General features: G+C 35.1%; 1 protein-coding gene across 3 annotated transcripts in view; it reads right to left on the bottom strand.

Annotated features, from left to right (window-relative positions):
- Positions 1 to 17,408, bottom strand: part of Ccser1 (coiled-coil serine-rich protein 1) — a 1,234,532-nt gene that overhangs the window by 285,406 nt on the left and 931,718 nt on the right.

Raw genomic sequence — 17,408 nt, 5'->3', positions numbered from 1 at the left:
AGACTGAACTACCCTATTGGATGATGGAGGAGATTAAATATAAAATAAGCCAATGGAAAAAAGATAAAAATTATAGCAAAAACGAAAGCAGTTAGATTTCACAGGAACTCTGAGAAAAGTGGAGCACACATATTCTGAAGTGACCACTTTAGAAAGTGGGCTGTCTCACACCATGTCCTTCAGTGATGCCATTGTTGTGCGTCTTTAAAAGTGAGCAGTGTTTTGGAGAGATGGCTCAGCCCTTAAGAGCACTAACTGCTCTTCTAGAGGTCTGGAGTTCAGTTGTCAGCAATCACATGGTGGCTCACAACCATCTGTTTTGGAATCCGATGGCCTCTTCTGGTGTGTCAGAAGACAGCTACAGTGTACTCACATATATAAATAAGTCTTTAAAGTGAGCAGTACATCAGGAGTTGCTCTTTTCTGTTTCCAAGCTTAAGCATGTGCAAAAAATGACAGAATAGAAGAAGGAAAAGAAGAGGAGGAGGCAGAGGAGTAAGACTTCAATAACACGAAAAAATTTCAGATTTATGCTTTAACGAAAATTGATAATGGCAAAGCAGCATGACTTAACGGACAGAAAACATCATACAATGATGACATGAATGATGAATGGCATATGGTGGACCCCATGGTGAGCCTGACGGTGCTCATGATTCTTGCCATAACCCTCTGGTACAATATGTCGTACAAGCACGTACTTCAAGTTAAGTTTGGGGTTTTATTGCTGGTACCACAATACGTTATAAGACGTGCCAAAAGATCTAAAACAATACATTAAAATGCCATAACACTAATAGCTATTTACTAATACAATAATTCACAAATAATAATTATGTTGAAAAGGAATACTTATGCCCTGCTTTTTCTGTGGTATTCCCATGCCTAACACACCAGACCTCGACTCGACTGAAACTTGGCTGCTCCCCGCTTTGTTTCAGTTTGGCTCAGCAGCACTTTCAACTTTTATTCATTATCCTTCCCAGTTTTTGCTGAGGAGAAAACTTTCTAAAATTAAATGAGTTTTTATTCAGTTTGGAAACAGTTAAAGACCCATCCAAGTTTTTCTAACCTAATTAAGGTGTTAAATAGTGGGATATTGGTTGCTTGAATTGAATGAACTTGTCACAGGGGCTGGAGATGGTTCAGCAATTACAAGTACCTGCCTATGGCCAGAGCAACCACATCCAGTTATCGGCATGCACTTCCTGTACCTAACCATCTACAATTCCAGGCAGAGGATCCAAAGGGCTTTTCTGGCCTCCACAGGCACACAAACTGACAACAGATAGCACATACAGATGCACATACACATGCACATACACATACGCATACATACATATTCATAAAAGTATCCTTAGCAAAAGAATAACAAATTTTAGCACTGTAGCCTTGGTCATATAAACATACTTCCAAAAGGACTTATCTCTTAAAACATATGAAGAGTTCTATTCAAACATAGGAACAAGTCATGAAAATTGGTAGCTGAAATTTGCTCTCTGAAACATGTTTACATGTGTAATCTATTTAGGAAGTTTATAAGTGTAATCTATTTTGGTAATGGTCTATATTGGTTTTCTCAGGATAAATTTTCTACTGTAGATAGGTGCAAATAAATGAGATTAGATTAATTGCAGCCTTTCTAGAAGAAATCTCAATACTACCTTAGCTTGGATTATAGACTCAGATACAGAATTTTAATAGAATTCTTACAAGTCAATCACCCCCTGAAAATTATTCTAATATTTATTAGAAAATATTCCCCACACCTGAAACACATTAGTGCTGTTTTTATCAAAGATTTAACTGGAAATACTTGAATACTCAACATGATTCCTATAGTAAGCTGAAAAAAAGAAACAAACAAACCCCCACTATTGAAACAGGATTTTAAAGCATGAATAAGCAATGTCTTTCTAATTCTCTGATGGTAGGAATCAGTCTTTTCACTTCTGAAGCATCAAGTTGCTAGTGTGATCATTGGAAGGGTACAATTAAGTGCAATTCAAATCATGGCACATGTAAGTTTTCATACAGCTTTGCATCTGAGGAGGAAGAAAGCTGCACTTTTCTTACTCACATTGGAGCAATTCCAAGAATTATCAATGGTCAAGAGGAAACTGCAAAAATCTGGCAGATCTATTGTTGCCAAACAAACTAACAATTTATTTGACTTAGGTCACTGATTTACTAGTATAAGAATCACTAGATTGGTTGTTCAAGGTTCAATTTATATTTACTCTCATCATTATCTATAGATATAACTATGGTCAAAAACAAGCATTTTTTTTCTTTTGAGGACTTTCAATGCATTACCTCAACTTAAAATAAATATAAATTTTAGATATTTCCTATTCAAAATACAAATATTAAATGTGATAGAAAGTAAAAATTACATTAATTTCCATATCACATAATTTTTCAGGGAGGATCCTTGATGGGTACCTGAGGAAGACTCCAGAGAATTCCCATGAAGAGCAAGAATTGCCTCTCATTTTCATTTTGCATCCATTACCATTTATTCTAATACATTGCAGCTCTTTATGGCAATGGAAAAAATTACCTAGACTTTATAAACTAATATGTATGTTTCAGATATAATAAATGAAAGAAAAATATGATAATTTTCTATAATAGTATGTGGGCTGTATTAGCAAATGCTCAAATATTACTATAGAGAGATTAATCTCTGATAGGGAGACATATTCTGGCTAGGAAAACTGTTTAGCATAAGGAACCAAGGGGCAGCTGAAAGAAAAGCTTTGAGAAGATGAGATGATTAAGGCTGGATTATCCAATGTATCTACATTGCTTTCATTTTAAATAATTTTCTTTCCTAAGAGGTGGTTCCTAAAAATTCATCTATTATTGGAGACCATCAGTTTGAAAAATTCATAAAATTTAATTCAATTTTTCCACTCAAGATTCAGAAAATTTTCATTTAAGTCACAGTAAAAAAAAAGCCAGTATTCAATTTAATTGCAGTGGCTTAATGAATCCAACAGAGAAATACTCCACCAAGACAAATTTTCACATACAGTGTAAGTAATGGATATAATTGCTGGTGTTTAAGAGTTTAATTATTCTTCACAGCTACACCATCATCTACATGCATACACACACATACATGTACATATACATGCACATATACATATGTATATGTGCATGCATATATAAAACTGTCTTAGTAATGCTGACATTTGGTGGGGAATATGTTATTTTCACAGTATGCCACCATTTCACGTATAATTTATAAATAAGGAAGAAATCATAGCAAAATGATTTTCCACAGCATTGGCAGACACAGAGCTAAGCTTACTTGGTGTAACAAAATGCTGCGCAGATGCTTAGCCTTTATGCTCAAAGTGAATGTGAAGACCGAACCACGCAGTCAGACTTCAGCATGAGAATTATGTAGGTATGATCACTGTCTTTTAAAGTTATAAGTGAGAATCTAAATTAGTACAAGATTCTCTAACCCATAAAGGATATGAAACTGTGAAAATCCATGAAAATAAAGCAATAAATGTTTTAGAAAGTATGCATGCCACATGCACAAACATTCAACAATCTTCCTTGCAATAAACCTATTTGCTATTTGCTACTAAATGCAGAGTGCAGAGGAGATGGATAAAATAAAGTATAATCATACTGAGGTTAAAGTCAACGCTGTCTTCTTGAGGAAGTATTAAAATAATATTGACCACAGGCACACAAGTGGAAGGTAAAACAGTGTTATAAATGGATAGAAATATGGACAGGTATGGACAGGAGAATATTGGATATATATATATATATATATATATATATATGTATGTGTGTGTGTCTATATATCCAAAAGTCTGAGTCCAAGCAAGTGATTTCTGAATTCAAAATTACCTAAATGTTCAGAGTAATATTTTCTGCTAAGTCTTGAGCTGTAAGAACCAAACAAATATTTCTACAAAAATATAATAAGCTTGCTTATTTTAAGCAATTATGAATAGCTTCCTGTCAGTTCACGTCAAGCATTATTTGTCCACCAAAGATTTCACTTTTGTGACTCGGTAGCTATAAGGAATTGTGACATTTTTAACAGTATACGTTAGAATGAAAGGAGACATGGAATTGTTAGGAAAATATGATTTTAAATGCATTCCCATAGTCCCTTCCACATTTAGAATATCCTTTGAACTGGTTTTAGGAATGCTGACTCTCTAGAAAATAGAGATGTGTAGAGTTTCAGCACTGAGATAAAGATGCAACGTTTGAAATGAGCGCTTGTAATAAAATTGAAACACTTTCCTGGCACTACCATGCCATATGTGGAATTACAACTGAGCTAATGCAACAATTTGAACCTTAGAAATAGTTTGACTTTCAACAGTAAGAGTTTGTTTCTGATAAATGTGTCCAATTTCTAATATGGCTTCATTCTTTTGGTATGATAGCTCTTTAAATTTATGAGAAACCAGTGTTTATTTTTATTACCTATCATTATCTTCAAATGGCTAATTAAAATGCACAGGTTAATAGTGCAGCAAGTATGCACTTTGTGAAATAATTCCTTGACATTGGATATTTGAGGCCCTTGAGTTATATAAAACTAAGTACTAGTTTACATTCTTTTAGATCCCAAGTATAATATATTTTATACTTTATATAATTATACAATTTATTTAATCCCTTCAAATGAACAACAATAAAGTGTTACCTTTCTTAAAATTCCTTCGAGTGCATACATCTGTGAAACTCATGATTTTTATCTCTGCCACTGTGGTTGGCAGAGAGTGATCAAGTCATTCGTTCATCAATAAAGCCAAGCAGAGTACAGAATTTACAGGCAAATCTACCTTCGCACAGACAGGAGCTTTCTGTACTCAATACATTGTCTAGAAGCCAGTTAAGATCATGGGAACCAGCCCACCTCTCAACTGTGACCACGGTTCTCCTGTTTAGACTAATTCACTAGCTCTGTTTTACAATGAAAGTTAGAGCAGAGAAATTGGAAAAGGTTACGAGTGAGGATACCTTATTCCCACTTGGGAGAAAGAAGAAAGCAATCGCAGGGTTGGGGATGGGGATGAGGTAGTGACCTGGGTAAGAAAGGGGACAGGGAGGGGAAGAGGAAAACGTGATCAGGTATGGGGAGGGGGTAGAAACAGAACCGAAGCCCTGAGGGCCAGCAGAAAGAATGGAAACAGGCAACCTCAGGAGGTAGGAGGTGGTGGGACCCTCTAGAATGCACCAGAGACCTGGGAGGTGAGAGGTTTTCAGGACTCAAAGTGAGGGATCCTTGACAAAATGTTGTACAGTGGAGAGATGTCACTTGTAGAGTCCACCTCCAGTAGAAAAACAGGGCATCAAGTGGAGAGGTGGGGTTGCCATCCTACAGTCAAAAACTCTAATCCAGACTTGTTCCTTTCTGAAAGAACTACAAGGTCAAAAATGGAGAAGAGCCTGAAAGAAAGGAGGTACAGGGACAGGTCCAGATTGGGATCCAGCTCAAGGGGATGCCCCAAGCCGGACACTATTACTGATTCTGTGGTATCCTTACAAACATGAACCTAGCATGACTGCCCTCCAAAAGACCCAACAGGCAGCTGAAAGAGTTAGATGCAGATATTTACACCCAACCAATGGACAGAAGCTGGTGACCCCTGTGGTTGAATTAGGAAAAAGCTGGAAGAAGCTGAGGAGGAGGGCGACCCTGTAGCAAGATCAGCAATCTCAACTAAACTGGACCCTTGAGATACTCAGACACTGAGCATACACCAGTGGACTTGAGGCCCTGACACATACACAGCAGGGGACTGCCAGGTCTTGACTCAGTGAGAGAAGATGCACCTGAGGCCCCAAAGACTGGGGAGGTCTCACAGGATGGGGGATGGTGTGGGGACATCCTCTCAGAGACAAGGGGAGAAGGTGTGGAAAGAATCATAGGGCAGACTGAGAGGGGAATCAAGACTGGACTGTAAAAAAATGATTAAATAATAAAAATTGCATCGATGTGATTTGATATTCGAACTCTTAATCAGCAAAAAGTAAAAGGAAAGAAAACTTTAAAAGTAAATAAAATAATAAATGTAGGTATTTGTGAGATATTTTATACTCCCAACAACTAGTAAAACTCAGAAATGAGAAACTGAAGGGTTGATGATGAACACCAATAACGTTGAGGTTGTAACCACTTCCACATCTGTGAGAGACAGTAGTGTCAACTGAGAAAACTAAGTACACGCCCTTCTGCAAATCCTTGGATTGCTGCTCCACCCTGACATGGGGAGAGCAAAAATGAGCAGCGTGCATTTTAACAGACATTGTTACTATGGAAGTGTGCATCTCTAATTTTCAATCATTCCCCACTTTCTGAGACAAAAGTAAAAGATTTTGTGAAAAGAGGTAATATGATTTCTTAAATGAACTTTAAATTATTTTCCCTTAATTGATCCCCTTGACATATTTCAACAGCATCCTCTCCTGTTATTTTGTCAGTAAGAAACCCAGAATATGGGCTTGAGTCCTGACATTATGCTGAGAATGTCAAATGGAGTCTACCTGTAAGAAAAACACAAACTTACCTGTATGCTTTCTGTCATTTTGACTTATAATAGAAGCTACAACCCTTTGCATTGGGAGACTCCATAGGGCATCGCTAAAGGCCATCAATTCCTCCTAGCTAGTTAGAACTCTCCTATGATGCTTTTATTGCTTAAAAATGTTCCAAGACCTTCTTTTATCATATCCCTTTGAAACCAAGTGACCCACTTCTCAGAAGAACATAATCGCAGCTTGACATTTGCTACAGACAGAGCAGTGAGTTCTGAGGGTTAATGTGATAGCGTGAACTATTTGATATGCATCTCTCTAATTATTTTGGAATTCTCTTCTCTTCTCTGGTTATGACTTCGCTATTATCAACAGAGAGCAAGGCATTTTAAAAGTAAAAGCACTTTACACTGCAAAAGCAATGGGAAAAAGAGACGATGCTGAGAATGGTCTTTGAAAAGGGGTATTGTTTCATTTTAGAAATGAACTGAGGACAAATACAGTCTTTAAACTTAAAATTTATCGTTTGTCATATATGTACCATTTGTAATAATCTATATATTTTACTTAAAAGGACAAAGGAAAAATTGAACTGTCTCAGCAGTAACATGCTGGCTTCATATTTGTAGAATTTTCTCTAATTCAGTGTCTCTGGGCTCATGAATACAGTTTATGTGTTTCTCCTCATGCTAATATATTTTAGTGTATTATTTAAATAAAACTTAAATAAAATGAAAATAAATAAGTAAATAAAACTCAATACTGTAGTCTTTAATTTGGTTGATTGCACAAATAAAATAATGAATACACCAGAGCAGGGCTTTTTATTTAGGGAAGATTTCTAAAATAATCACAATTCCAAAGAGATTTATAAAGTCAATACAAAATGTTAACATTGATTGAGTGAATTTGAGAGAAAAATATCTCAGGTCAGAAGTTGAAGTCAGTAGCTATTAAAAATTTGAATTGAGACCTTTAACGAAATGCCACACTGTTGGTTCTGAGAGTTTCATGTTGAAGCTTAGTGAAATTGTTATCAGAAAACTTGGGATACTCTATGGTAGTATGGCATATGCCCTGAAATCTCCACAGGTGGACAGTTGGTTCCTAAGGATTACGTATTATCAACCAGGGCAGACCACATTGTTAGAAACTGTCTAAAATGAATAATGAACTGAAAGAAAGAAGAAATTCATTTTTAAACAATTAAAGGAAATACAGACAAATGAATGAAGACTGATAGCAGAAACATACCTTCAAATAAATACTAGAATTTATAACATTTCAGCAAACTGGATTACAATCCAAGATTTGCCTTCCCATTTATAACAAAATTTTATTTTCTGTGGTCATGATGGTTATGATTGTGTATTTTGTACACAGTACATGGAATACTCCATAATGACAATCACAATAATAGATCTGAGATCTCCAGTTTGTTTAATTAAATGTAACTCTCACAACTGGATTGTCCAATCTAGGAGAAAGCAATCTAGGAGTGTGCTTTGTCAAAGAGTTAAAGAAACATTAAGCATTAGAGGAAAGCTGGACAGTTGATTTTGTAAAGAATAATCAACATGTTAAAGACACACTAGTTTGCAAAGACTTCGTGTAAATTTTACAGAAACAGTACTGCTAACTGAGCACAGACGTATGTGTTCAAACAGACTGAAAGTTGCCAATCCACATTCCTCCTGTTAGGTATAAACACTTTATTTATTGTGTGAGTAACTCTTCTCTTCTTATTATGTTTTAAAATGATAAAGCGGCAGGAAATATTTAAATCCTAAAAGAAACAATAATGAGCTGCCTCTGTTTTTTATAGCCTTTCTATAATAAAACCTAAGTTGTGTTCCCCTGAGGAATATAGTCAATGAACATAATATAAATTGCTTTGGGAAAATTACCAGACATTTCTCTGCTCAACCATCATTAGTTTTCCATGCTGGTGGTTTGTTAAAATTCAGCAGGGAGGATATTTATGATTTTGGTACAGGGGAATTTGATTATTTCTTAGAATCCCTCATTTGTCCATGTTAAAAATACATGTAGTCTTCATTAAGAGTAGGTAGTAACCCTTTGACATGGGTGCCATTGGAAGGTGTGTGAAATTGCTTCATTTTCACAACAAAATTTTAGAAAAATTACATAATGACTCTTCTTACACACATTAAAGAAAGGGGATTTTCAAGTCTAAATTCCCCTGGGAGACAGAAAGTTTCCGTTATTAGTTTCAAAAGCATTCCAAGTTCAATGGTTACCATCAACATCTTTCCATCAAGCTTTGCTTCTGGAGACTGGGAATCTTCTGTTTACAGATTTATTTTCTCGTATCTTCTAATAGTAACATTGACTCTGCTTTCGTGATGCGCCAGGTCACTCCTGCTTGCCAGGTACAAAAGAAGGGCTTTGAACTTATGCACCTGAAGGACTCTGGCTGACATACACATACTTGAGTAAGAGCTATAAATATGTGCATTGTTGAATTTACAGGGCTAAGCATCCACAGATGCTCATTTTGTAACATAATTTCAACTGATAAGTATTGAGAAAAATGCATAACTTGACATCTTGCTGTAGGCAGAGGAAGGAAAATGAATATTCACTTTAATGAAAATTTATACTAAACCATACAAATTTAAGTGAAGAATATCATATTTAAAATCAGTATCTTTCACCTCATAGTAGTTAGATCACATAAGTACTTTATTTTCATTGCAGGTGTATTTCTAATCACCATTTCTTAGTGGAATTTACTGCTGTGAATCTGAAGTTGAGGCATAGATACCTTATTTGATTTCTGTTCAGGAATTCTTGAACAACACTATATGTATGTGTGTGTATATATATATATATATATATATATATATATATATATATATATATATATTACCATATGTAATTTTAATTGTGTCTTATAACATGGACCATTTACCATGGTATCATGTCCCAGTTATAATCATTCCTACTATACAGATCGAGTTAAGACTGAAAATGGTTTGATCTAGAGAAGCACTTATGTTTGCTACAGAAATGAATGATTAAAAGGCAAAAGACTCTGATCATGCTAAATCGAACCAAGCTAAGCAATATATGTCTCTGAATACTGCCTTTATGTGTTTTAAGATTAAATTATAAGAATTGAGCTTAAATTGCACAATATTGTGTGGCATTAAATTTGGTTCAAGCTTTTGTTGAATGCTATAGTACCGTCCTATTAAGGCATAAATGAATGTCATAATTGTTGCTAGAACCCATAAAATTTATTAAAGATCAGTTTAATTAAAAAAGAGTTGTAATTTTGCTTGTCAAATTAGAAACTAATACAAACTTGTTTATAGGTCATACTAATTTTAGTTACAAAAACATATCTATTGGTAAAAAAAAGGTAGTCATCATTTCAACAGAAATGTTTAAAGTTCTAGTCCTTTACAGACTATGTAGTTCCGCTATATTCATTTACTGTATATGTACTTTTCTTGTACATATAATTGCAGACACTGTTACATATTTAATAGTGTGTTCAACGTTGGCACCTCACTTGAAATGTCTGTACCATGCTTGGTGCCTACTAGATTCCAAAGACTAGTATGTCTAATTAAACTTTTTTTCCTTTAGTAATATTTAGTTTTTATGTACATCCAGAACTTATTTATTGTCCAACATATTGAGGGGTATTTTTTTCAGCTCATAATAAAGTCACAAGATAGGTGTATTGTTATTTTTGTTTTACAGAATAAAAACAAGCAAAATTTCATCAACTAATTTGCTTACAGTTTCTGGCAATTAGCTGTAAGATGTTATTTGTGCCCAAAGAGTTTGCCATCAAATTCATATTCTTAACTGCCATGCTGTTTTTACATACTTTGATCATTGATAAAATAAAAACACATTTCTCTAATCTTCACAAAGATCCTCCAAGTCAAATGCTGTCTTCATTTATAATTGATGAGAGTTGAGTTTCAGAAGAGTCTAAACGAGTGGCCTGGAGTCCTGCATGCTGTGATTTTTCCATTCCATTATGAACACTCCACCAGGACTATTTAGTTTGACCTTATCCCAAGCACATCTTCAGTCCACAAAGCAGAAGAAGGTATAAAGAAACAGCAATACATATTTCATAGGTTGGATATTCACAATTTATATGCAGTTATCAAAGAAGAAAGACATTGTGACTTAAACTCACTTGTACTCCCACTTTGGCTTAGTGCCGTATCATCTGAATTAAATTCTTGTGACACATGGATGTTTCATAAAAAGGAAAGCCTGTTAGCCCTAGGTCTCTGAGAATGAGCAAATGCAGAATTGAAATGTGTTTTTGTTTGTTTGTATTTCTTTGTCCATTTTGCTGTATTTCTTTCAGGTTAGTTTTTAGTGTCCCTGCCTGGACTGGGCTGAAACTCAGCATAACACAGCCTTTTGGGAGCTGGGGCTACAGATTTGAGCCACCTATTTGGAATAAAGATTAATAGGCTTCAGTTTCCACATACAATCTCTAAAGCCTCAGTTCTAATCAGTAGATTCTTGGTAGTGTAGCCCTTTCCTTTGTAGTTCTGTGAAGAGAGTTGATGTAGCATTTACTATATAAATAGTAACTAATATTTTTATGACCAATTCTAATGAGTCCCAAAGGACTCTAGAACCCAACCCCCTTAACTTTAACCCTAGTATACGCTGTGTTTATAGTTTATACAGAGGAAATGATAGGCAGAGAGTCACAAGGTTTTGCTTTTCTTGGCACTCTACCGCAAAACTCCACACTCTTCAAGCTTTCACACTGTACAATCTAGTACGGTGAAAGTATACACCTATTAAGTTGATTAAAAGGGACAGAAAATAGAACTGAGTTTGTAAACTCTGAGCTGTACACATAACTTAGTAAGTTTTATTCCCACTGTGAATTGAATTAACCTGATCGTGTGTGCCCTGTGAGTGAGACAGCAAATACTCTTCAAAGTATGAGCATACTTGAGTATTTCCTTTCCTGGATTTGTTTTTATCCTTTTACAACTGTTTCCTTTCTCAGATACTTCTGTCCTGAACAAATGATCTTTTGTAAGAATACCAAGGTCTTGTTTCAGCTTACGTGAGCTTATATCCTTTCATGAATACCACTAATTCTTTTAGGACTCTAAGAAAAATGAATGTCAGAAAATTGACTCATTCAAATGCTCTGCAAACAAATAAGCTTTCCATTTATGCAAGGTCTTTCATTAAAGCAAATTATGGAGCTAATGTTTTGTTCCCAAAGAATGGATGCGCCAATTAATTTACTAAGCCTCTTCAGTACATATTTCTAAAACAACAACTGCACAGTTATTTCACTTTTGTCATAGGTTTAGAATCCACTGTCCATCTGAGAGTTTTAAAAGTTGTACATTATTTTTAAATTGTCTTTAATTTTAATTTCTATAAAGGTGTTCTTATTTTATTCAATCTTTTTGTAATTTGTAGTCCATATTTTAGTTACACTGTATTTATTTACATTTTTATTATGCACTATTTCCAGGTTTTAAGGTTTTGTTAAAATATATTTTATATATACAGAAATTAATGGCACATCATAATTCAGAAAACAGTTTCTTAGCCTGCATGATTCCATTTTTAATACTTTGGTGACACTGTATGTTACTAATATTCATAGTGCCTCATTTTGTATTCACATATAAATACATTATATGAAACATATTTGTCAAATACTTACTATCTAGTAATTAGTAGAATGCATAAATAAATTTCTTGTTTTCATTTTGTGTTACTTGGGGCCTCAGTTGCATGTGTCAGTGAATAAATCTGAGATCAAATTTGTTATTGAAATCATATAGTATACAGATTTTTTTTTTTGGTTCTTTTTTTCAGAGCTGGGGACCTTGCTTTGCATGTTCTCATTCATTTTATTCATAATATTTTTTCTTGCATATATGAAGTAATATTATATATATTTATATATTATATATGTGTAATATATATACAGATCTTACATATATTTTTCTAAAAATTGATATTTCTATGTAGCACTAAATGGCCTTGAAGATGTAGGAATCCTCATATCTCTGGCTTGTAACAAAATGTTTTACTACTAGCCAATATCAAATTAGATGGAAAGATACTTGAAGTAATCCTACTAAAATTGGGGACAAGACAAGGATACCCAATCTCCCCATATCTATTTAATACAGTATTTGAAATGCTAGCTAGTATAATGAGACAACAAAAGAGATCAAGGGGATACGAATTGGCAAAAAAAGAATAAAGATATCACTATTTGCAGGTGATATGATAGTATACATAAGCAACCCCAAAAATTCTACCAGAGAACTTCTCCAACTGATAAAAAACTTCAGTAAATTGGCTGAGTATAAAATTAACTCAAATAAATCAGTAGCCTTCCTTTTATACAAATGATTAACAGGCTGAGAAAGAAATTAGGATAGCAACTCCCTTCGAAATAGCCACAGATAATATAAAATATCCTGGGATAACTCTAAATAAACAACTGACAGATCTGTATGATGAGCACTCAACTCTCTCATGAAAGAAATCAAAGAAGAGCTCAGAAAATGGAAAGAACTCCCATGCTCCTGGATTGGAAGAATTAACAGTAAAAATGGGCATCCAACCAAAAGCCATCTACATATTCAATACAATCCCCATCTAAATCCCAACATAATTCTTCAAAGCCATGAAAAAAACAATTCTCAATTTCATCTAGAAGGGCAAAAACCCAGAATAGCAAAAACAATTCTTAATACTAAAAGAACGGCTGGGGGAATCACCATCCGTGATCTCAAGCTCTGCTACAGAGCAATAGTGATAGAAAACTATTTGTGATAGCCAGAAGCTTGAAACAACCCATTTGCCCATGACAGAAGAATGGATATAGAAAATGTTGTTTATTTATGCAATGTAATTTTACTCAGCTATTAACAATGAGGACATCATGAGTCCATCAGACAGGCAAATGGATGGAGCTAGGAAATACATTCTGAGTGAGGTAACTCAGACCCAAAAAGAACAGAGACAGACAGGTTGACCAATAGAATATAATTGAAGACACAGAAATAAAACCACACACTTAATCACTCTTGATCTTTGACAAAAGTAACCAAAAATATACAATGGAAAAAAAGAAAGCTTCTTCAATAAATGGTGCTGGTCTGACTGGAAGTTCGTATGTAGAAAAATAAAAATAGACCAATATTTGTCACCAGGCCCAAAGCTCAAGTCCAAATAGATCAAGGACCACAATATAAAACCAGATAAACTGAATCTAATAGAAGAGAAAGTGGGAAGCCTTGAACACATTGGCACAGGGGGAAATTTCCTAAACAGAACTCCCGTGGCACATGCTCTAAGATCAAGAATTGATAAATGGGACCTCATGAAACTGAAAAGCTTCTGTAAGGCAAAGGACATAGTCAATAAGACAAATTGACACCCTAGAGAGTGGGAAAAAATCTTCACTCGCCCCTCATCCAATAGAGGGTTAATGTCCAAAATATATAAATAACTCAAGAAGCTAACCAGCAAAAATCAAAACAGCCCAATCAAAAAATGTGGAATAGAACTAAACTGAGAATTCACAGCAGAGGTATCTTGAATGGCTGAGAAGCACTTAAAGAAACACTGTAAATCCTTAGTGATCAGAGAAATGAAAATCACAAGGACCCTGAGAATCTACCTTATACCAGTTAGAATAGCTAAGATCAAAATCTCAGGAAACAAAACATGTTGACAAGGATGTGAAGAAAGAAATACTCCTCCCTTTCTGCTGGGGTTGAAAACTGGTGCAACCAATCTGGAATTCCATTTGGAAGTTCAACAGCAAATTGAAAATAGAGCTACAAGATGACCCAGAAATACCCCTCTTGGAAATATACCCAAAGGGCGCCCCATCATGCCATGGGGCACAAGTTCCATTATATTCATACTCATCTTTTTTGTGATACCCAGAACCTGGAAACAACCCATTTGCCCATGACAGAAGAATGGATACAGGAAATGTGGTTTATTTACACAATGTAATTTAGTCAGCTATTAACCATGAGGACATCATGAGTTTTGTAGGTAAATGGATGGAGCTAGAAAATATCATTCTGAGTGAGGTAACTCAGACCCAAAAGAACATGCACAGTATGTTCTTACTAATAAGTAGATATTAGCGAAAAAAAAAACCCTAAAAACAAAACAAAATGAAAAAATTCATAGAAGTTTAACTATAGGGTAAGAGACTTGGGAAGACACATATAACTACCCCAAAAAGTAAGTTGAACAGAAAATTATGGATAGATAGGAACGGGAAAGGGATGAATAGGACAAGAGAAGGTATATGGGGAGTAACAGCTAAGATTAAGTGACATTTGAGGTGATAGCAAGAAAAACTAATATAATAGAATCTTTCATATATATATATATATATATATATATATCAAATAATAAGAGAAAATTTAGTCAAATAATAAGAGAAAGAGAGCCCCAACTGGACATCTCTCTTTTCACCTAATGAATTGTCAATACTTGTCTGGGTCACTTCTTATTGGGTTGTTGGACAAAGGAATTCCCAGTGAAACCACCAAACAACCCAGACTTTTGCCAAGAAAGTAAGTTATTATTTAAAGTTGATGGCAAGGCCTTATTACTGAGGGGAACATCTTACACAACTCATTGAACATGGAGAAGTTGAGATGTTGACTACACAAAGCCTTTACCTCTATGTGCTAACACCTTTTAGTACAGGACTGCACTCTGCAGGCTCCAGAGGAGAGATGTAAACACCAACTGCATTGCCTTTGATCTACAACACTGTACTGTCTGCAAGATTTGCTAGGTCAATGGCAGCACAAAATTTGTGGGTATAGCCAAACAATCTCTGCTTTGATTTAAAGATCATAAGGCAGAACCCATACCAGACAGTCCTGGGGCCACCAAGATCTAGAGACTAAATATGTAGCCCAGGAACCTAAAGTAAAACTAAATACTGCTCTTCTACAAAAAGAACCAAACAACAAAGTTAATCCTGATGGCAGTCTGCTATACTCATGGATCAGTGCTTTGCTCAGCCATCATCATAGAACCTTCCATCTGCAGCAGATGGGAAGAGACCCACAGCCAGACAATATGCAGAGAGTGCGAGACCTCTAAACATTCAGCCATTTTCAAATTCCTCCAGTCAGGGCTTATAGTATTATGAAAAGAAGAGGCAGAAAGAATGTATAAGCCAGAGGGGATAAAGGAAATAAGTGAAACAAGGCCTCGAAATGAACATAATTGATGGATATATGAGCTCACATAGGCTGAGTCAGCATGAATAGGGCCCACACCCTTCTGCACCAGATGGGGTCCATAGAGATGAAAAGATAAATGGACACATGCCCCCTCCTCCTTCCAGAAGCTATCTCCTAATGATAAGCACTTAAAATGAAAATGTTAATCTTTTCAAAGGGAGTTTGATGAGAAAAATAAAGAGCAACAAAACTACTAATAAGGGTAGATCACAGGTCTGACAATAGATGGCCAACAAAAATCATACTCTGCCTCATCTTCGGAGGGTCCTTTTCCAATAGTTGTTTCAGGGACTATTTCATTTTATATTTAGTTTATATTTCTATTTTTATTTATATATTTTCTCTCTTTTTACTTGATAGTTACTTCAAATATCTCTTATGGCTTCCAGTTGTGTGTTTTTATATCATCCCTGAGTGGGTAAGTGGATCTCTGCTTCTATACCAATATTTTTGTTTTCCTTTGACTCTCCTTTTTGTTTTTTTTCCTATTTCGATGTGATAGATTTTGTTTTATCTTATTATATTTTATTTTCTCATCTGTTATTTCTCTAATGAGAGAAAGAATATAGATGGATATGGAATGGGTCAGGGAGAAAATATAATCAGAATATGTTACCTGAGAAAATACCTGTTTAAAAAAGTGGCAACAAAATAAAAAGTAAAAGAAAGAGAAAGCAAACATAATGAGATACTTTAAATGCCAGAAGAAAATTTTCAGGTCCTACATTTCAAAATGATAAATCACCATACAAAAACTTACATCAGCAGATGAATAAAATAAGGAAAGCTATTCAGGACCTAGATAAGAATGTTAACAAAGTAGGACTCCATTTGTGAAGAACTGACCTTGGACCAACAAAACAAAGTAACCTGGTCATCTAAAGGAAAACTCAGACAAAGAACTTCCCATCCCAGAAGACCTACCTGCAATGGGCAGAGAACACTGGAGAGTCGGAAAAAACAATGTTAATAAATGCTAGCATTAATGAATGTTAATTCATGCCAATTTCATATTAAATATTGTCTTGCAGCTTTCTTTCTCTCTCAGTCTATCCAATCTTTCTTTAATGCCCAAGGTCATTTTAATAAGCCAGCTGTGTTTCGCTGTATCTTTGCCTTGCAGCAGTGTGTGTGTTTGTGAGTGTGTGTGTGTGTGTGTGTGTGTGTGTGTGTGTGTGTGTGTGTGTGTTTCCATCTGCTAATTGCATGTTTGCCTTTTCTGTCACCAAACGACATAATCTAGCCTAGTTTTCGGGTCCCTGTGCCTCATCCTCTGGACAACTGAAAATGTCCTGTTTGCCTTTTACCTGGTGATATATCTTGATGTATCTCTTCTTTCATTCTCTCTTTTTCCACAAATCTCTTACTTCAAATGTAATTGCCCCTAAGTTTCTCACTCAGTTCTTCCCATTGCTTCCTGTCTATCATGCCAAATAATTGTTGGTCCTTTAGTGTACCTCATTTCATCTCTCTCTTTTCATTTCCCTCCACTGATGTTCTCAGACCTAATTCATTCATAAAACCATCACATTCAAATCATCTCAGAAAATGCTAGTACAAAAGTGAACCAAATGCACTCACGGTTATATTCTTCTC

This window comes from Rattus norvegicus, chromosome 4 (assembly GCF_021556685.1).
Source record: "Rattus norvegicus strain SHRSP/BbbUtx chromosome 4, alternate assembly SHRSP_T2T, whole genome shotgun sequence".
NCBI classification, from domain to species: Eukaryota; Metazoa; Chordata; class Mammalia; order Rodentia; family Muridae; genus Rattus; species Rattus norvegicus.
This window is presented reverse-complemented; position numbering and strand designations above follow the sequence as displayed.